Genomic DNA, 22616 nt, shown 5'->3' with positions numbered 1-22616 from the left:
CTTTCCCTGTCAGTTAATCTATTACCCCTCCCCAGTGTCAGTCCGTTCCCTCCCCAGTGTCAGTTAGTCTGTTCCCCCTCCCCAGTGTCAGTCCGTTCCCTCCCCAGTGTCAGTTAGCTGTTCCTCCTTCCCAGTGTCAGTTAGTCCATTCCACCTCCCCAGTGTCAGTTAGTCTGTTCCCCCTCCCCAGTGTCAGTTAGTCCGTTCCCCCCCCAGTGTCAGTTAGTCCGTTCCCCCTCCCCAGTGTCAGTCCGTTCCCCCTCCCCAGTGTCAGTTAGTTCGTTCCCCCTCCCCAGTGTCAGTTAGTCCGTTCTCCTTCCCAATGTCAGTTAATCCATTCCCCCTCCCCAGTGTCAGTCCGTTCCCCCTCCCCAGTGTCAGTTAGTCCGTTCCCCCTCCCCAGTGTCAGTTAGTCCGTTCTCTTTCCCAGTGTCCGTTAATCCATTCCCCCTCCCCAGTGTCAGTCCGTTCCCCCTCCCCAGTGTCAGTTAGTCAGTTTCCCCTCCCCAGTGTCAGTTAGTCTGTTCCCCTCCCCAGTGTCAGTTAGTCTGTTCCCCCTCCCCAGTGTCAGTCTGTTCCCTCCCCAGTGTCAGTTAGTCTGTTCCCCCTCCCCAGTGTCAGTCTGTTCCCTCCCCAGTGTCAGTTAGTCTGTTCCTCCTTCCCAGTGTCAGTTAGTCCATTACCCCTCCCCAGTGTCAGTTAGTCTGTTCCCCCTCCCCAGTGTCAGTTAGTCCGTTCTCCCTACCCAGTGTCAGTTAGTCCGTTCCCCCTCCCCAGTGCCAAGTAGTCCGTCCCCCTCCCAAGTGCCAGTTAGTCCGTTCCCCCTCCCCAGTGTCAGTTAGTCCGTTCCCCCTCCCCTGTGTCAGTTAGTCCGTTCCCCCTCCCCAGTGTCAGTTAGTCCGTTCCCCCTCCCCATTGTCAGTTAGTGTCAGATCCGCATGATCACAGTCCCACTATCATTCGCTGTTCACCGCCATTTTTAAAAAAAAAAAATTCCAGTATATATAACATAGTTTGTGGACGATATACCCTTCATGCAAACCAATTCACATTCACCTAATGGGATTTATTTTTTACTAAAGAAATGTAGCAGAATATTCTTTGGCCAAAATTAGTTAAGAAATGTATTTTTTTTTTATTGGATATGTTTTATTTCAGAAAGTAAAAAATATTGTTTTGTTTTTTTTTTTCCCAAATTGTCTGTCTTTTTTTTTTTTTAAGTGAAAAAAATAAAAAATGCAGAGGTGATCAAATACCATCAAAAGAAAGCTCTATTAGTGGGGAAAAAATTATATAAATTTAATTTGGGTACAGCGTGAAGATTTACCCCCCTCTATGACCAGGCCCTTGTGAAACGGCACTGTGTTATTTTACCTGAAAATTGCACAGTCATGCGACGCTGTACCCAAATAAAAAATTTGATTTTTACATTTTTTCATTGGATATTTTATAGCAGAAAGTAAAAAAAATATTGGTTTTTTTTTTTTTTTTTTTCCAAATCGTCTGTTTTTTTTTTTTTTTTTTGTGCAAAAAATAAAAAATGCAGAGTTGATCAAATACCACCCAAAAAAAAGCTCTACTTGTGGGAAAAAAAATATATAAATTTAATTTGGGTACAGTGTTGCATGACCGTGCAATTCCAGTTAACCACTTGACCTCTTGAAGATTTCTCCCATTTCATGACCAGGCCCTTTTTTTGCAATACGGCACTGCGTTACTTTAACTGAAAATTGCACAGTCATGCGATGCTGTACCCAAATTAAAAAATTAGATTTTTTTTTACATTTTTTATCTGATGTTTTTTTATAGCAAAAATATATATATATTTTTTTTCCAAATTGTCGTTCTTTTTTTATTTTTTTAGTGAAAAAAAAATTAAAAACAAAGGCACAGGTGATCAAATATCACCAAAAGAAAGCTCAATTTGTTGACAAAAAATGATAAAAAATTAATTTGGGTACAGCATTGCAATTCCAGTTAACCACTTGACCTCTTGAAGATTTACCCCCCTTCATGACCAGGCAATTTTTTGTGATACGGCACTGCGTTACTTTACCTGAAAATTGCGCAGTCATGCGCCGCTGTACCCAAATAAAAAAACATGTAATTTTTTCCCTGTAAATAAAGTTTTCTTTTGGTGGTATTTGATCACCTCTGAGCTTTTTATTTTTTTTTGCACTAAAAAAAAAAAAAAAGACAGACAATTTGGAAAAAAACAAACAAAATACTTTTGTAAAAAAAAAATCAAATGTGTCATAAATTTAGGCCAATTCTGCTACATTTTTTTGGTATATTGATTGGTTTATACGAAGGTTACAGCGTCTACAAGTTATGGGATATATTTATGGAATTTTTATTTTTTTATGATAATAATGGCGGCGATCAGCGACTTATAGCGGGACTGCGACATTGCGGTGGACAAATTGGACACTGAGAGGTTTATTTACTAAAGCTAGAGAGGGAAAATCTGTCACAATTCTGCAGAGAAACCAATCAGCTTCTAACCTCAGCTTGTTTAATTCATCTTTAGGAATGAAACCTGGAAGCTGATTGGTTTCTCTGCAGAATTGTGACTCATTTTCCCTCTCTAGCTTTAGTAAATAATCCCCTAACTGACACTTTTGAAACTTTGCAGGAACCAGTGACACCAATACAGTGATCAGTGCTAAAAATATGCACTGTCACTGTACTAATGACACTGGCTGGAAAGGGGTTAACATCAGGGACGATCAAAGGCTGAACTGTGTGCCTAGCCGGTGTTTATGTGTACTGTGTGCCTAGCCAGTGTTTATGTGTACAGTGTGCCTAGCCAGTGTTTATATGTACAGTGTGCCTAGCCAGTGTTTATGTGTACAGTGTGCCTAGCCAGTGTTTATGTGTACAGTGTGCCTAGCCAGTGTTTATATGTACAGTGTGCCTAGCCAGTGATTATGTGTGTACTGTATGCCTAGCCGGTGTTTATGTGTACTGTGTGCCTAGCCGGTGTTTATGTGTACTGTGTGCCTAGCCAGTGTTTATGTGTGTACTGTGTGCCTAGCCGGTGTTTATGTGTACTGTGTGCCTAGCCAGTGTTTATGTGTACTGTGTGCCTAGCCAGTGTTTATGTGTACTGTGTGCTGATTTTACTAGGGGAAGATATGGAAAACAGAACCCCCCGTCAGAACAGGGATGTCCCCTATTTACAGAGGCAGATCCCCATTCTGTGTAGTTTACAGATGATCAGCAGGTGCCAGAGAACATTGAGTGCCTGGCACCTGCAGGTTGGCTTCTGCTGTGAATTATTAGAGCATAAGCAGCCTGCTGGTGCCCTATAGCAATAAAACTGCTATGGGGCTGATGGCAAGTGGGTAAAGTAGTGCAGTGCCGAATAGCAGAAGCCTGGTCGTGAAGGGAGCTAAAATCTTCCGAAGCTCAAGCGGATAAATAAGTGGCATGGAATCACAAGAATCTGCATTATTGATATACAATTTACTTTTGTCTGATTTCATCTTCCCATCCCAATTCAGTAGTGAGGTGACATTTCTTCATGCCTTCCTCAGCTTATAGCAGGGAATGAGGGGAGTGATTGAGTTGGACTATAATAGCACAGAATAACCATAAAACGAAGCCAAGGCTATATGGGGCAAATACATATATTAAAATAAAAAAGAAACAGGACTACATTTGGCGTATAATTATTCCTATGGTGACTTCATATGTGTTTATACAGCCATTGCTGGATGATGATGTTTTGTTCTTCATGTTCGTCTTCAGGCATAAGAAGTTGGTTCCCCAGGGGTAGGGTGGCTCCATAAGAAAGTAGTTCCCCAGGGGTAGTGTGCTCTATAACAAGTTAGTTCTCCAGGTGTAGAATGGCTCCATAGGAAGTTGGTTTCCTGTGGGTAGGGTGGCTTTATAAGAAGTTTGGTTCTCCAGGAGTATGGTGGCTCCATAAGAAGTTGGTTCCCCAAGGGTAAGGTGGCTCCATAAGAAGTTGGTTCTCCAAGGGTAAGGTGGCTCCTTAAGAAGTTTGTTTCCCAGGGGTAGGGTGGCTCCTTAAGAACTTGGTTAACCAAGGGTAAGGTGGCTCCATAAGAAGTTGGTTCCCAGGGGTAGGGTGGCTCCATAAGAAGTTGGTTCCCCAGGGGTAGGGTGGCTCCATAAGAAGTTGGTTCCCCAGGGGTAGGGTGGCTCCATAAGAAGTTGGTTCCCCAGGGGTAGGGTGGCTCCCTAAGAAGTTGGTTCCCTAGGGGTAGGGTGGCTGCATAAGAAGTTGGTTCCCCAGGGGTAGGGTGGCTCCATAAGAAGTTGGTTCCCCAGGGGTAGGGTGGCTCCATAAGAAGTTGGTTCCCCAGGGGTAGGGTGGCTCCATAAGAAGTTGGTTCCCCAGGGGTAGGGTGGCTGCATAAGAAGTTGGTTCCTCAGGGGTAGGGTGGCTCCCTAAGAAGCTGGTTCCCAGGGGTAGGGTGGCTCCATAAGAAGTTGGTTCCCCAGGGGTAGGGTGGCTGCATAAGAAGTTGGTTCCTCAGGGGTAGGGTGGCTCCCTAAGAAGCAGGTTCCCAGGGGTAGGGTGGCTCCATAAGAAGTTGGTTCCCAGGGGAAGGGTGGCTCCATAAGAGGTTAGTTCCCCAGGGGTAGGGAGGCTCCATAAGAAGTTGGTTCCCAGGGGTAGGGTGGCTCCATAAGAGGTTAGTTCCCCAGGGGTAGGGAGGCTCAATAAGAAGTTGGTTCCCAGGGGTAGGTTGGCTCCAAAAAAAGTTGGATCCCCAGGGGTAGGGTGGCTGCATAAGAAGTTGGTTCCTCAGGGGTAGGGTGGCTCCCTAAGAAGTTGGTTCCCCAGGGGTAGGGTGGCTCCATAAGAAGTTGGTTCCCCAGGGGTAGGGTGGCTGCATAAGAAGTTGGTTCCTCAGGGGTAGGGTGGCTCCCTAAGAAGCTGGTTCCCAGGGGTAGGGTGGCTCCATAAGAAGTTGGTTCCCAGGGGAAGGGTGGCTCCATAAGAGGTTAGTTCCCCAGGGGTAGGGAGGCTCCATAAGAAGTTGGTTCCCAGGGGTAGGGTGGCTCCATAAGAGGTTAGTTCCCCAGGGGTAGGGAGGCTCAATAAGAAGTTGGTTCCCAGGGGTAGGTTGGCTCCAAAAAAAGTTGGTTCCCCAGGGGTAGGGTGGCTCCATAAGAAGTTGGTTCCCCAGGGGTAGGGTGGCTGCATAAGAAGTTGGTTCCCCAGGGGTAGGGTGGCTCCCTAAAAAGTTAGTTCCCCAGAGCTAGGGTGGCTCCATAAGAAGTTGGTTCCCAGGGGTAGGGTGGCTGCATAAGAAGTTGGTTCCCAGGGGTAGGGTGGCTCCATAAGAGGTTAGTTCCCCAGGGGTAGGGTGGCTCCATAAGAAGTTGGTTCCCAGGGGTAGGGTGGCAGCATAAGAAGTTAGTTCCCCAGGGGTAGGGTGGCTCCATAAGAAGTTGGTTCCCAGGGGTAGGGTGGCTCCATAAGAGGTTGGTTCCCCAGGGGTAGGGTGGCTGCATAAGAAGTTGGTTCCCCAGGGGTAAGGTGGCTCTAAAAGAAGTTGGTTCCCCAGGGGTAGGGTGGCTCCATAAGAGGTTGGTTCCCCAGGGGTAGGGTGGCTGCATAAGAAGTTAGTTCCCCAGGGGTAAGGTGGCTCTAAAAGAAGTTGGTTCCCCAGGGGTAGGATGGCTCCATAAGAGGTTAGTTCCCTAGGGGTAGGGTGGCTCCATAAGAGGTTAGTTCCCCAGGGGTAGGGTGGCTCCATAAGAAGTTGGTTCCCAGGGGTAGGGTGGCTGCATAAGAAGTTGGTTCCCAGGGGTAGGGTGGCTCCATAAGAGGTTAGTTCCCCAGGGGTAGGGTGGCTCCATAAGAAGTTGGTTCCCAGGGGTAGGGTGGCTCCATAAGAGGTTAGTTCCCCAGGGGTAGGGTGGCTCCATAAGAAGTTGGTTCCCAGGGGTAGGGTGGCTTCAGCTACACAGGAAGCGAGACAACAACAGTCAGGTGGAGGATTTACCAAGGCAATAACCACAAGTCATCAAAATCAGGTGGTAGACAAGGTTTAATCCAAAGATGCCAAATCTTGTCACATTTCCAAACTTTGTTGCACCCAATAGCGTCTATTTTAGGTTAGGTTGGGGCCCGGATTACTCTATTTTTGGTTTCAGCTATAATGAGAGTTGGGGATTTCTGGGCTTTGGCCACACTTTGTTTTTCGCCTGTAATCAGCTGTATAAAGAGTTTAAATTGGCTGTGCATTCAGATAGCACAACTGAGGGGATCAAATCTAGAGATCTTGTTGCCAAAGCAAAAGCAGAACACAAAGCATATTATATGGCAGAAATATCCAGCTTTTTTAGGGATAGGCCAACAATCTGAAATAAAAGGAAGAAAGTCCTTCTTAGAGACTCGTATCAAGAGTCAATATGGGCATTGACCTCTTCAAGACCACCCTATAGCCAAATGACAGCTACACCGCGGTTGCAAATTTCCGGGAGGGTGTCTATTGATGTCCTCCCATGATCAGCAGCGATCTGTGATCTCTGTGTCCTTCCAACACAGCTGATCACAGATCAGGGTTAAAGCCACATCAGTGCCCATCAGTGCCTCCTCACCAGTGCCCATTAGTACCTCCTTACCAGTGCCCATCAGTGCCTCCTCAACAGTGCCCATCAGTTCCCTCACCAGTGCCTCCTCATCAGTGTTTATCAGTGCCTCCTCACCAGTGCCCCTTCATCAGTGCCCATCAGTTCCTCCTCACTGGTGCCCATCAGTGCCTCATCATCAGTGCCCAGCAGTGCCTCCTCATTAGTGCCTATCAGTGCCTTTCTCATCAGTGCCCATCCGTGCCTCCTCATCAGTGCCTTCTCATCAGTGTCTCCTCATCAGTGCCCATCATTGCCTTCTCCTCAATGCCTCCTCATCAGTGCCCATTAGTGCAGAAAAGGAGAAAAAATACTTCTTTACAAAATGTTATAAAAGAACCAAGAACATTTTTTTCAAAATTTTCGGTCTTTTTGGGTCTGTTTAGTAAAAAATAAAAACCCCAGTGGTGATAAAATACCAGCAAAAGACAGATCTATCTGGTAAAAAATGATCAGTGCCTCCTCATCAGTGTTTATCAGTGCCTCCTCACCAGTGCCCCTTCATCAGTGCCCATCAGTTCCTCCTCACTGGTGCCCATCAGTGCCTCATCATCAGTGCCCATAAGTGCCTCCTCATCAGTGCCTATCAGTGCCTTTCTCATCAGTGCCCATCAGTGCCTCCTCATCAGTGCCCATCAGTGCCTTCTCATCAGTGCCTTCTCATCAGTGCCTATCACTGCCTCCTCATCAGTGCCCATCAGTGCCTTCTCATTAGTGCCTCCTCATCAGGGCCCATCAGTGCCTTCTCATCAGTGCCCATCAGTGCCTCCTCATCAATGCCCATCAGTGCCTCCTCATCAGTACCTTCTCATCAGTGCCTTCTCATCAGTGTCCATCAGTGCCTCCTCTTCAGTGCCCATCAGTGCCTTCTCATCAGTGCCTATCACTGCCTCCTCATCAGTGCCCATCAGTGCCTCCTCATCAGTGCCTCCTCATCAGTGCCTTCTCATCAGTGCCTTCTCATCAGTGTCCATCAGTGCTTCCTCTTCAGTGCCCATCAGTGCCTATCACTGCCTCCTCATCAGTGCCTCCTCATCAGTGCCCATTAGTGCAGAAAAGGAGAAAAATTACTTATTTACAAAATTTTATAAAAGAACCTAAGAACATTTTTTTCAAAATGTTCAGTCTTTTTGGGTCTGTTAAGTAAAAAATAACCCCCCCCCTCCCCCCCCCCCCAGTGGTGATAAAATACCAGCCAAAGACAGATCTATCTGGTAAAAAAAATGATAAAAATGTGATATGGGTACAGCGTTGTATGACCGCGCAATTGTCCTTCAAAGTGTGACAGCGCTGAAAGCTGAGAATTGGCCTTGGTAGGAAGGGGGTGAGAGTGCCCGGTAGGCAAGTGGTTAATGTTCCTCATTACCGGTGGTGGATGTGTCCATAGTTGTCTGTGTCTATACATATGTCACAGTGTTGGCACCTATGGAATGACGGCTCTGAGCTCCGTCCTATGTTTCCATTTCTCTATAAATGAAGATACTTTTACCATTAATGGTCAGAGAGGTTTATGGATCATTAGAAAACAAAGCCCTGCGATTATTGTGGCTGTGATTGTGTTTTCTCTCCTGAGTGCTGCTTTGGATTTCATGCAAAGTCCTGACCAAACACGCTTACCGTTCACCTCGTCATCCGCTCAGCTATGTCAGCACAGCAGGTCCGGGGATTTGCATCTGGAAGCTCAGTTAAGGCTTTGAAGACCGGGAGGATTACACGCTGAGCTCAGCGATTAGATTCGGGTTCAACAATGTTAACCAGTTCAGGTCCATCCTATTACAGATTTACTGCTAAAGGGCGGCACATGTGCGCCGGATTACATATATATATATGTGATCCGACGCTTCCCGGTAGGGGGCGCTCATGAACGCCACTGGCGGCTTGCTGTTGCTGTGATTACACACAACGGCAGCCAATCGGCGTGTACCGTGGACTCGATGTCCACCAATCATGAGGAAGAGACACAGAACGGGGATCTGCCTATGTAAGCAAGGTAGAGTCAATTCTGACACGAGGGGAGGCATGGATCCTGTCAGAGGCGTAACTAGAACCTTGAGGGTCCGGTGCAAGAAACAATGAAGGGTCCCCCAGACCCCTGGCTGGGGTACTTCCTTTCACGCCTGGGGCTCTTCCCACTGATACTGGGGCCCTTCGCTCTCGTTGTGGGACCCTTTCACAAGTTCTGTAGTGGGTCCCCTTCCTGCCATCTTGGCGCCTCCCCACGGTGGTGGAATTCCAGGGCCCAGTCGCAAGTGTGACCTTTGCGACCCTGGAAGTTCGCCCACTGGTGTCAGTAGTTTTTATTTTTTGGTATTTTAATTGTGTTATTTTTTTATCATTTTATTTTATTTTCTTACAATGTGACTGACTATGACTCTGTACATTCAGAAAAGAAAGGAGCTGGTAAATTACATATTTACCGACCCCTTCCTGGTTCTCTATTGTGACACATCCCCTGCAGCAGCCAGCAGGAGAGGGAAGGGAGCACAGTGATTGGGGGGGGGGGGCAGCACAGTGGGGGGGTGGGGGGGACCAGAGGAGCACACAGGAGCCCAGAGACGGCAGAACACAAGTGAACTGGATAGGAGGAGCGGCGGGGGCAGCATACAGAGGAACCAATCTCCTCCATTTTCCTCCTACAGCTACAGGAGTAAAAAGGAGAACAGTGACTTCTCTACATGCTGCCCCCCCCCCCCCATCCAGGTGTAAAGGAGAGCCGCACAGGTCCCCTGGAGCATGGGGCCCAGTTGCAATTGCAACCCCTGTAGTTACGCTCCTGGATCCTGTGTCTCTGCAAAGCAGGGAAAAAATTCCATCTCTTCCCCTAGTAAAAGCACCTCCCACAGTATAGGAAAACACTGGCTAGGCACACAGTTAAAGCAGAGTTCCGGCCTCAAAATCAAAACAATCGATTTTGGGCCATCCGCTTGCTAAGGGCCACCTGAAAAAGAAATGGATGCTCCCAAATTTTTTTTTTTTTGGTCACTTACCTTGATATTGAAGAAAATATACTCACCTTCCTACCTCCTCCTCCCTCTGCGGCCGCGGCCCGCGCCGTCACTTCCTGCTTGTGTTGATTCCTGGGAGCTGAACGTCATCGCTCCCAGGAATCAATGCATTGCACCGGCCCCACCGTCACTTCCGGTGCAGGCGCATCATCCCCTGCTAAACAGCTTCTGGGCATGCCCAGAAGCTGTGGAGGGATGCCGCAATTGCACCGGAAGTGACGAGCGGGGGCCGGTGCAGTGCATTGTGGGACGCGCTGACTTCAGCTGCCCACACCTGAGATGGCAGCGCTGGAGAAGAACTTTTCAAGGTAAGTATTTCTTCTTACAGGTAAGTGCGACCTGGGACAGTACAGAGGCTATCTATTGTGGAATGTACTAGCCCTGACTGTCCCGTGGGTATTTTTATGGCCCCCGAGGCCGGAACTCCGCTTTAACTCTTTGATCGCCCCTAGATGTTTAACTCCTTCCCAGCCAGTGTCATTAGTACAGTGAAAGTTCATATTTTTAGCACTGATCACTGTATTAGTGTCACTGGTCCCCAAAAACTGTTAAAAGGGTCAGTTAGTGTCAGAATGTCCGCCGCAATATTGTAGTTCCGCTATAAGTCGCTGATTGCCGCTATTACTAGTAAAAAATAAAAAAAAAACAACAAAAATTACAAATCTTTCCCGTAGTTTGTAAACGCGATAACTTTTGTGCAAACCAATCAAAATACGCTTATTGTGATTTTTTTTTACCAAATATATGTAGCAGAAAACAAATTGCCCTAAAATGTTAAAAAAATTTGATTTAGTTTGGAAAAAAAAAAATTTTGATTTATAATTTTTTTGGGGGGGAATGTTTTATATCGGAATGTGAAAAATATTGTTTTTTTTTTTTTTTAAATTGTCGCTCTATTTTTCAAAAATTAAAAGTCGCCCAGGTGATCAAATACCACCAAAAGAAAAGAACGTCCTTCCTTCTAGTAGATCTGCTTTAGATTTGGTTGAGAAAGGCTGGACCCAGTATGAAATTTTGAAGAGCGGCAATCATTTTCTCCTGGGATATAATCCAGGACATTTTCCCCTTTGTAGCTGAGAGTGAGACCGAAGGTTTCTTCCAGGCTCCTGCGAGTCTAATCTTACCTCTGAGAGCATAAAACAGGGAGTTTAGTTTATCTCTTGTAGAACCCCCCCAGACAGGTGCTCAGTAAAAGCATTTGTTTGCTTCATCTGGTTATCAGGGGAGTCTGATCAGTAGTTAGGCCTGTTACATGTGTCCATGTGTGATTCATCTAGTCTGAGGTAGTGTCCCCACTGTATCCAATAGGGGAGCCTGTTGGACAGTGGAGGAAACCCAGCCAATGACACACAGGCTTTTGTGGCTCTCCCAGTGGGAGGGCACGACCGTGGTGCATCCTGGGATAGGTGATAAAAGCCGGGGGCACATGTGACAGGGGTCTTTGGGGCGGGAAGCCATGTCCCAGGAGAAGGGTGACAGCTGTCTCTCCTCCTGTCAGCAATGAAGGTGGTCACAGGCAGTCGGCCTATTGAGCCAGAGTGTGGTGCTGAGCCAGGAGGTCCAGGATACTGACTGGGAGTTGAAGGCAGAGCAACCTTGTGAAAAACAGTGTCTGTGAGTACCAGAGAGCTTGCCAGGGGTCTGCCCAGGAAGGGGACCACTCCGGGGAGAGTCAGTGGACAGAAGCTAGCATACACAGTTGGTGAGAAAGGGGGTGCCAAGTTGAGACCCTGAAGAGCAACTTTAAAGGAAACATATTCACACATCTTCACTTCTGTGGCAAAGTTAAGCAGCGGCCTTGCCGCATACTGTACAGATAGATGTCCTCTACATTGTGCATAGTTCATAGTTGGAGTATCCCACTCATCCCTTCTCCCATCCAAGTTCCAAAATAAAACACAAAAATCATTGTCTGAGCCAAGTCTTAAAGTGATACGTTTTTACAGACTGTTGCTATGGGTAACCCAGGGGAATCCACTCTCAGCAGCTCCCTAAGGGGCAGTGCTACACTCTCAATAGCAGTAAATGTTCACCTATCTTTTCTGCTTGAGATTTTTTTCTAGCTCTCCTATTTGATATTTTTTTTATAACAGATGTGACGGAATCCGGACACCCTGACTGAGTATCTCCGCCAAGAAGCTGCTTCCTAAGCTCTGGAACCCGAGATCCGTGAATCTGGCTATAGTTACCCCAAGAACTCGACAGTAAAAGTTTTGGAGTCAAACCAGAATGAAACTGTTTATTCAAACACAAAGCACAAGGAGATAAACACTTCTGAGACAACCCCTCCCCCTTAGTCAATCAACACAAACATATAAATCCCATAATAAGCTTACTCAAGGCAGACAGGAACAACAGAACAATGGAATGCAGGTATTCAACAATAACAAAACCCCACCCCACTAGCAAGGGTCTGAAGCACTTTGCAATATCCTAGCAATCTGCAATATATCTTCATATATTTCCTGAGGGACACCTTTCAGAAATATCATTGTCCCAAGTGAAAGAGTCCTTCACTCTTTCAACACAAACCACACATATAGAACCCAGGATAACCGGGGTAGCACGAAATGCTGAGTCCGGTGTGGTTGTACAGTGAGTCTGATTAGTCCAGACCCAACTGGGGTTCTTGGTCACCCTGTGCCCCTAATAGACACAGAGTGACTTACACATAGGAGGAACTGGGGAAGCTGGACAAGTAGTCTCCCAAACTCCCTAAAGCAATCTGGGTTCCACAAGCCCCCCAATCAAAGTGACCCTCGTCCCAACAGAAAATTGAAAATATTGGGAGTATTTTTCCAAACATTTTTTTTTTTTTAGTTTATAGCACAAAAAAATAAAAACCCCAGTGGTAATCAAATATCACGAAAAGAAAACTCTATTTGTGTGAAAACAAAATTATATAAATGTCATTTGGGTACAGTGTTGCATTACCGCGCAATTGCCAGTAAATTAGCGCAGTGCTGAATCGAACTGCTCTGGTCATAAAGGGGGGTAAATCCTTCCAGAGCTAAAGTGATTCATAAATATCCATGACCCCATATTCTGTATTGAAGAGCATCAACACCAATATATCCCTAAACATCAAAATATTCCTTACTGGGTTCCATTGTGCAGGAGATGCTCCCCATTAACACCCACTTCCATGGGAAATTCCACACTCACTTTATTACTGTAACGGAACAGGGCACCCCTGACTGGGTACCTCTGTTGATGGATGCTCCTAGTGCTTGCCGAGGGCTCCAAGCACTCCACCAGACACCGTAACCACTTCAGACCCCACAAACTGCCGCAGCTTGGTTAGGGTCTCGCCGTCTCCTACCCACCTTGGACCTACGACAAGACTCCAGGTTCCCGTGGGTGAACCTCTCTTTCCCCAGAGAGGGCAGCAGAACAAGCTCTTACACAAGCTCTTACAAGAGCTCAGTGATTATCTAAGGGAGTATGGAAGACCATAGCAATCCCTTGTAGCATATTCCCCCAATAAGAGGCAGGACTCTAGATTGAGGGTGAAGTAACTCTAGAACAACTTTATTAAACAAGAAAACAGACTTATATACAGTTTTACCCACACGGTTACCACCCAGGTGGACCTTGTTGAAGACTGGACGTACAATTCACCATGCTATAGGAACAGATTCCCCCCTTCCCCTTAGCATCCAATCCACATACCTATATACATCCCATAATAAGTGTCTCTTAAGGCAGACAGACAGAACAATGTCAGGTCATTAACACTTAACAATGAGACAGGGCAATTCACATTCCCTCCCAATACACAAACAAAAGGAAAACCTGTCTGACATTGAAAGATATGTAATATACACAGCATTTAGGAAGAACAGATTTCATGGCAAATAAAGATTTATATTCCTATATGAAGATATCGCTGGCAAATATGACCGTCCAATCTGAAGCAATTCAAACCACTAATCATCTGTCTTTAACTTCCAGTGATGGTGAATACTGTAACAATTACCAATATCTACAAATTTATTGAAATAATGACCACTTCGGCTCTCACATCTTTTTACCCCCTCTCTGGACCAGACCATATTTTCACATTTCCACGATGTGTCCATTCACGGGTCTATGACTATGTAATTACTAGACATGGGCTGAACAACCCCCCGTCCCGTCCCGTCCCTGTTCAGTTCACAGCAGAACTCCCAAACCGTGGAAATGTTCTAACCCAAACAGCGAACCCCACTGATGTCTCTGGGAGCCGAACAGGAAAGATCAAAAGTGCCCATTTTGAAGTCCATGCAAGTAATTGACCATGGAAGGGGTATGGGGGCCCGGGTACTGCCCTGGGGGACATTTATCAATGCAAAAAACTTTAAAAAAAAAACAATAGATTTTTCAGGAGCACTGATTTTTTTTCTCCAATTGATTTCATCAATGCAACATGAATGTAATGATAAAAATGAAAAATTCCCTTAACTGATTTCGGACCGCCCACCACATATATACTGCGTCAGGCAACCCCTCCTGCATGAACCGACCTAGGGCTACATCGGTAGCACCCCTGCAGCTAGGGTGCAAGCGCGGCCTGCCGGCGGCGCACTCCCACCCCCACTTGGCAGCAGGGACTCCGATGCACGGGTCAGGCGGCTCTGATTGCCTCCTGACACCTGCGACCGCTCCCCGGTAAGAGAGAAGGACAGGCAGATGTTGTAAACACAGCTGACAGTTCTTCTACCTGGAATGATCACAGAGCTCCTGTGATCCTGCTATATAGGAACACAGGTCTCTATGGTCATTTCACAAGCCCCACCCCCATACAGTTAGAATCACTCCCCGAGGCTCACATTTAACCCCTTGATCACCCACTGTGTTAACCCCTTCCCTGCTAGTCTCATTATTACAGTATATATATATATATAAGTTGCGCTATAAAGTGAAATACATATGTGATAATGTAATAAAGTCCAAAATAGAGTCCAATATAGGTAAACAGCACGTCTGACGAAATATTCTGTACAGGTACCGCTTACCAAAGGTGAATAGTATATAGGCCCAAAGTACTTCAAAGGATCCACAGGAACCAGATATCAATCGGACTCCGTATTTATAGATGGATCTCCTCAGTGTTGAGTATTCATGTGGAATAAATAAATAAAAAACGCCATAGCGTAAAACCACAATAAATTAAATAAACACCCCGAGTGATTGGAATATCAAGAAAGTGCTAGAGTGTGGATAGAAGACACAACACCTCAAATCTTGTGAAAATACTCCTTACCAGAGTAATAAAATTGTGCAGAGAAGAGAAAAGGACCTCCCCCAGTAGGACTGCAGCTTACCAAAGACAAACCATATAAAGCATATAGGTCCCAATCGTGTCACCAAAAAGGGCTGACATATGAATGCCCTTACCAGCTCCAGAAATTGAAAGGCAGAAAAGATCCAAAATCCAACTGAGTACTTCAACTGATGGCACAGCTCCAGATATATGTCAAAGCAGATCAAACACCTCCAATGGGAACGCTAGTAGAGGCTCAGCATACAGGGGGTATCAGCCATGAATAAAAGAGAGGTAGACCATAGCGTAAAACCCCACAAACAAGTTTATTAAAGAAAGGGCAAACACTTACAAGCATGAAGATCACAATGGTCAAAAGAGGAAGGTAAATGAGCCGCCGGACGGACGGCTCCACTCGCCCGTTCCTTCGTGAGACTGTAGCGTATGGGTGACGTCAGCACGCCGTGATCTGACGCGTTTCATCAGAGATGATGTTCTCAAAGGTTCTCTGAATCGCAAAATATGGCCTGGTCAGTAAGGGGGAAGATCTTTCGGTCCAGAAGGGTTTAAATATAGTGCCTGGGGGGGGGGGTCCCCTTAGTCTGCCTGTAAAATGGTATATCTGTACCATGTATAGAACCTGCTGCAGTAAAACTGACATTTCTGAAATAAAAAAATAAAAAAGTCAAATCACATTTAAATAGACACACGGTTGCAATTGACGGCACCGAGCTATTGAAAAAAAAAAATAAAGGAAAGATGGCGTGGGTATAGATTTTAAGAGGAACCCCATGCCAAAATTTAAAAAAAAATGGTGTGCCCCCCCCCCAAAATCCATACCAGACCCTTATCCAGCATGCAGCCTGACCGGTCACAAAAGGGCGGGGAGGGGGGGGGAATGAGCAAGAAGGGTGGTTCTACAAAGTAATTACTTAGGGGGGTGAATACAAATGCAGCCACACAAATTTGTATCATTTATCATTTTCCTTCCACTTCACAATTATGGCCACTTTGTGTCGGTCTATCACATAAAATCCCAATAAGATACATTTAGGGTTTTGGTTGTATGATGTGGAAAATTACAAGGGATATAAATAATTTTTCAAGGCACTGTAATCACAACAAAGCAGTGGCGTAGCGTGGGGGGTGCAGGGGGGGCCGGCCGCACCGGGCGCAACATTTGGGGGGGCGCATCCCACGCCAGTGTCACACTAGCAAACTTTAAAAATTCTTACTAGCGTGTCACTTCAGCTGCCGCCATCTTCAGGCTAAACGATGGCCGGTCGGTGCCCTGTGATTGGGCCAACATTGTCATGTGTGGCAGCAGGGCTGGCCAGTGGCAGAGCCCCGCCTCGCTTCTGTAGCCCGCCTCGCCGTCTTCTAAGTCAGCCCTGCATGTGCCTCCGTCCCGCCTCCTCTAAGCTCTCACAATCCTCCCCGACCCGCCCCCTGTAAGGGCTCGATGACGCGGTGGTGTCCTCTGTGTAGTGGGCAGTGTAGTGGGCAGTGTAGTGTAGTGGGCAATGTAGTGGTCAGGTAGGAATCAGGTAGGTCATTGTAAGGGTCAGTGTCGGGGACAGGTAGGTCAATGTAGTGGCCAGTACAGGAATCAGGTATGTTAGCGTAGTGGACTGGTAGGTCAGTATAGGAATCAGGCTGGTCAGTACTATTATAGGAAGGGAGTCGGGGAGTACTAAAAGTCCGCAGGTTAGGGGGGGCGCAAATTACTTGCCTTGCCCCGGGTGCTGACAACCCACGCTATGCCACTGCAACAAAGTATAACTAAATGGATAGTAAAAGGAATAAATTCATAAAAGGGACTGTGGATGTACAGAACAATAATGGATCTGGACATGAGAGGCAATCTGCTGTCAGAAGTCTATGATAAAAAGTCAGACAATAGATTCTCATCTCAGTGTTAAATGCAGAACCAGAGTAAGGAAAACCAAGAAAACCGGGTCCAGAAACCCAAAGAAGCTCCATATCTACAAATAGGGAAAAGGAGGAAGAAAGAGTGAAAAAGAAGAGGAGGAAAAATAAATACAAAGGCGAGGAAGGTAAGGTTAGACATCTAAATTATCAACCATAACTAAAATAAACCAAAACAGAATGTAAGTCCAGTGTATGGAAACTCATCATTCATCCCTTCCGGATGTGAGGACCCAATCTGAAAATCCAATACACTTCTCTCTTACACAATGGGGAGATGCGGTCACCTCCTTTTAAAAGTTCATCACTATTTCACTATCAAACTAAAAGGTTATAATATACTATATTTGGACAATCAAGGTAAAGATCCTCTACATTTTAAGTCTCTGTGTTACTCCAGCTTCTGGTCCAGAATCTTCCCAGAATGCTCCTTCTCAGCTTGTTGCTGGCCTGGAAGATAATGGCAGTCTCAACCGATGGAGATAATAATTGTAAAATCCAACTGACTATTATCAGTGTGAAATTTGGAAGAAACAGAAGCACCTGAGATATGCAGAAGAGTGTGAACATGAGAAGAAAGAAGAAGATTGTCCTCAGTGCAGTGGCATGAACCTGAAGATTTGGACGTGTTGATCCAGAGTCGTTATTCTTCACCCTCCAGACGTGTCTGAGCAGAAAGGAGAAAGTGAGGACCAGGCACAGAAGACTAAGGCAGAATGGCAGAATGCAGCCTAGGATGTTTGAAAACATAAAATAGGTAATAGTTTTAGGAGTACCAGAGGCATCTGTACTGTTCTCTGAAGGCAGGGAAAGGGCTACATTTAAAGACCAGAGTCCAAGGACAGTCACAATGAACATCCCAAGTGCTGTCAGGAATAGAAGGTGACTCAGGAAATTTGACACAATTCTCTTTAACCAGATGAAGAACCCATAGCTGAGATTGGTGATGCTGGTACAGTAATGAGCCGAGAGCCAGAAGGTCAACCAGAAGCTGTAATATGTCAAGAAGTAAGTCGATGTGTTTATAAATGCATATACATGTCCGATATATAAGACTGCCGGAGAAAAGACAATAAGCATCGCCTGTAGACTCAGCAGACACTGGAGGAGAATATTCACAATTCCCTTAGCCAGAAAGATCACATCGGTGGGACTCAACTTCCCTTTCTTTCTGATGCTGTCCAGGTAACCCATCACAATACAAGTGTTAGAAGGGATTGCCAAGCCGAGTCCCAAAACTGAAGAGACTAAAATAGATAAAACGTATGGAGGCATCATGATGAGGTTTGGTGTGAGCTCTGGACAGAGATGATGGGACACGTCCAGTGATATCAGACAGAATGAACATTGGAGGTTGTAACTATGGAAAAAAGTCTTCAGAGATCCATCTCGTGACTGACTTTGCATAAACATAATAGATTTCATTTCAGTGACAGCATGTAAAGCACGGAGCAACCCATGTAACACAATCTCTGACTCATTTCCATCAGGACTGGTGGCTGTTTGTCACTTAATGAATGAAGAAATGGCTGCACACCACGGCTAGTCCCAAATCATTCATTAAAATTCCCATTGTAACACACACAGGACACTGACAGGCTGCACAGGTTGACACGTTTCATACAGTAAGAATGTGCTTCATCATGTGTAACCCCTTGATTGCTCTAGATGTTTAACCCCCTTCCCAGTCAATGTCATTAGTACAGTGACAGTGCACAATATTAGCACTGATCACTGTATTAGTGTCACTGATGATGTCAGTGGCAGTTAGTCAGTCCCCCCCCCCCCAATGTGAGGTAGTGCCAGATTGCCCACCGCACTATCGCAGCCCCACTATAAGTCGCTGATCGCCCACTATCTTTTGCAATCTGTCGTTCATTTAGAATTTTTGCGTCCTTGATTTCCTTTTTACATATTCTGTTATATTCTTTGTAACAATTAAACGATGATAGTGTTCCTTCATTTTTATATTTTTTAATAGCTCTTTTCTTTTTATCTATAGCTTTTTTAACTTTGGCCGTGAGCCACATAGGTTTTATTTTTAGCCTTTTAAACGTATTGCCCATGGGAATATACTTTGCAATGAGTTTGCAAAAAATCTTTATTGAAAATTTTCCATTTCTGTTCTGTGCTCATCAATGCCAATATTCCCTTCCAGTCTAAATATATTTGCACAATTTTCATACTTTTGGCTCTGTATGCCACCAGTATAAAATAAAAATGAAACAATCCAAATTAATTTGAAGTGCAGACTTATAGCTTTATTTCAAGAGGTTGTGAAAGCAATAAAAGTGATCAGATCTATTTATTTTTTTTAAAACCTGTGCTAAAATTAAAAAATTAAATAAAATAAATAGGAAAAAAAATGTAAAGCTTGCGCACGAAAGAAAACGTATACGGAAGTCGCGCCCGCAAATGAAAACGCTGTTTAAACCACACATGTGAGGCATTTGAAACTCTGCTTCGCAAATACCGCATGAAAAAAAATATTACAACGACTGCCATTTTATTCTCCAGAGTCTTTGCTAATATATATATATATATATATATATATATATATATATATATAATGTTTGGGGTTTCTAAGTAATTTTCTAGCAAAAAATACTGATTTTATCTTGTAAACAACATGTGTCAGAAATAGGCTTGGTCCAGAAGTGGTTCATAAAAATGATAGTAGAAAACTTACAAACAATGCACTTCAGTCAAGTGCAGACGATTAGCGCTCTCAGAACACCATAACCCTGTAAGGATGGCCGCAGGTGACTTAACATGTTGCTCCTCCCCTGTACGTGTTACGTCCTGGGCGGGACTTCATCAGAGGGAATGGAGCCCCATAGTGAGCCCGCTCCTCAATACAATTGCGGGCTCCATGGCAACCCCAATTCTATCAGAATCAGCAAAACTGACTGCACGGCTGCCCGCCACAATAAGTAAAACCAACGTCAGTACACACATTAGTGACTGGACTTACATCAATATAAATTATACTGAGTTAAGCCTTCATACTAGTTAAAAATATGACTTACCCTCACTTTTAACAATGATGGTTTAACCACATGCTGACCGCCCCACGCAGATTTACTGCAGCAGGGCAGCTCGGCTGTACATAATCACGTAGCTCTATGTGATTATGTGCACGCAGTCTCGGCGGCACGCACCTCTGGAGCCACGCTCCTGCTGTGATTAGACACAGCGGGAGCCGGACTATGGGAGGAGCGGGCACAATCACCGCTGGCCTCCCGCAATCTTCACAGAAACTGACAGGAGAGCCGCCCGCCTATGTAAACAAAGCAGGCGGCTCTTCTGTCAGACAGGCACAGAGAGATCGTGTCTCAGCTAAGCTCACCGATCTCTGTGTGCCTGTCACAGAGCCCCTCCCTCACAGTTAGTAAACACAAATAGGCATACATTTAACCCTTTGATCACTCTCAGTATTAACCCCTTCCTTGCCAGTGTCATTTATACAGTAACAGTGAATATTATTTAGCACTGATTACTGTATTAATGTCACTGGTCCCCAAAAAGTGTCAAAAATGTCAGTTAGGGGTCCGATCTGTCCACCCCAATGTCAGTCCCGCTAAAAATCTCTAATCGCCACCATTAATAATAAAATCAACAAAGATAATAAAAAGTCCAAAAATCTATCCCGTAGTTTGTAAACGCTATGAACATTTGTGCAAGCCAATTAACCATTTGCCGACTGCCGCACGACTATTTACTGCGGCAGTCAGCCTCTCTTGGGCAAAGTGACGTAGGGGTACATTGCTCGCCCACGAGCCTGTAGGGGGCGCGCTACCGCCCCCGCTCGTTCCCTGCCTAGCCAGCGCGTGTGACCTGCGATGTCCGCCAGCCACTCGCAATCTCCGACAGGAGAGGAAGAAAGACAGACGGCTGATGTAAACACAGCCGTCTGTCATTCTCCCTGAAGTAAGCACAGAGGCTATGTGATCCTGCTATGCAGGATCGTATGTCTCTGTGATTACTTCACTAGCCACGCCCCCTAACAGTTAGAATCACACCCCTAGGGACACCCTTACCCCTTGATCACCAATAAAGTTAACCCGTCCCTGCCAGAGTCATTTTTACAGTAACAGTGCATATGTATAATACTGATTACTGTAGTAATGTCACTGGTCCCCCCCAAAAGTGTCAAAAATGTCAGTCAGGGGTCCGAACTGTCTGCCACAATGTCGCAGTCCCGCAAAAAAAATTGCAGATCGCCGCCATTACTAGTTTAAAAAAAAAAAAACAATAAAAATGACATAAATCTTTACCATAGTTAGTAAACGCAATAACTTTTGCGCAAACCAATCAAAGTACGCTTATTGCGATTTTTTTTACCAAAAATATGTAGCAGAAAACAAATTGGCCTAAAATGTTAAAAAATTTTGATTTCTACATTTTTTTTTGAGAATTTCATATAAAAAAATGTGAAAAATATTGTTATTTTTTCAAAATTGTCGCTCTTTTTTTGTTTATAGCGCAAAAAATAAAAGTTGCAGAGGTGATCAAATACCAATACTAAAAACCTCATAGGTGACGAAAGTCCCATGTCCCCATGTTGGCCATCAAGGAGATGAGGCCCACAGGGGATAGGTGTAATTTTGTGATCTGTCTGAAATAGACTATAGAAGTAAGATAGGTGTCTCAAGCAATGGTTGTTATGATATGTAGGGTGGAGGGGGAGCTCTGAATGGAGAAGTGATGGGATCCTCTGATGGGACAATGGAGTAGCAGGAGCAGGGAGGTATTGAAGGACCCAGCCCTGTGAGCCTCATCTCGGTAGTAGGAACATATGCATATAACAATATAATAGAAATGCTGCAGCCATAAATGAATCATGTGTGGGTAGGATTTGAGGAGGGAAAGGGGAGTGGATCTGCGATCCAGGGAAAGGCAGTATGGATAGGTGGGGGTCATTTGTTGATGGGAGTCCTAAGAAGCTGTATCCATAGATGAAAGTCTTCATGCAGGGTGAGCAGTCTTGTAGGGCATGGCAGAGCGGAGAGTGGGTTTCTGAAGAAAGTCAGCATAAAGTAGCTGATGGTGTGTTAGGTCCTCAGTGGGAAGAAGTAAATACTAGATGGGCACATACCTCTGGCTCTGACTTGTAGCATCCAGTGCCAAGGATTATAGAAGTCTAGGTATGGTGGGTGCACAGTGGGGAGGGATCCCCGGCAAAGGTGGGATGTGGTTCCAGTCACATAACATACTGTATATCTACAGAACATGGTAAGGCTTGAGAGAAAAAAACAAAAACAAGAAAGAAAAAGAAAAACCTCTACGCCAGAACAGTCAGTGGTGTGTGAAATACAGGACTTATCTGAAAGACTGCTGGAAGTGGGAGGGTTCCTCAGTTGTCTTGGCGTGCCCTGCGGTGTTCTGGAGACTTGGTTGGGCTTGTTCCCTGGAAGGGCGCCCAAGTGGGTGGACAAGGGATGATCTCTGGTCAGAGTACCTTGGCGTCTGCTTCTCTGGTCCAGCGCTTTCATCGGTTCTTCTCGAGCTGGAGAGGGTCGCTTAGGAGGTGGTGCAAATATATATATTCTGTGGAATATATTTCTCGCGCCTAGGAGTGCCTAACCAGATGATTTCTGGGGTGGATGGATTTAAGGGAAATTATATGTAGGCTAAGCAGCTGCTATAAAGTGCAAAGTGAATGTGTCTAAATTCCCCAACTAAATGAGAAAAGATATAGCGCTTGCTGATGTATGCAGGAAACTATGGGAGTGGATATAAAATCTAATATTTCTAAAACCATAAAATGGGCTGAGCCCCTAAGACATAAACATATACATATTGAATAATGAATAATAGAT

The sequence above is a fragment of the Pelophylax lessonae genome, assembly GCF_965119305.1.
Source record: "Pelophylax lessonae genome assembly, chromosome: 6".
NCBI classification, from domain to species: Eukaryota; Metazoa; Chordata; class Amphibia; order Anura; family Ranidae; genus Pelophylax; species Pelophylax lessonae.
This window is presented reverse-complemented; position numbering follows the sequence as displayed.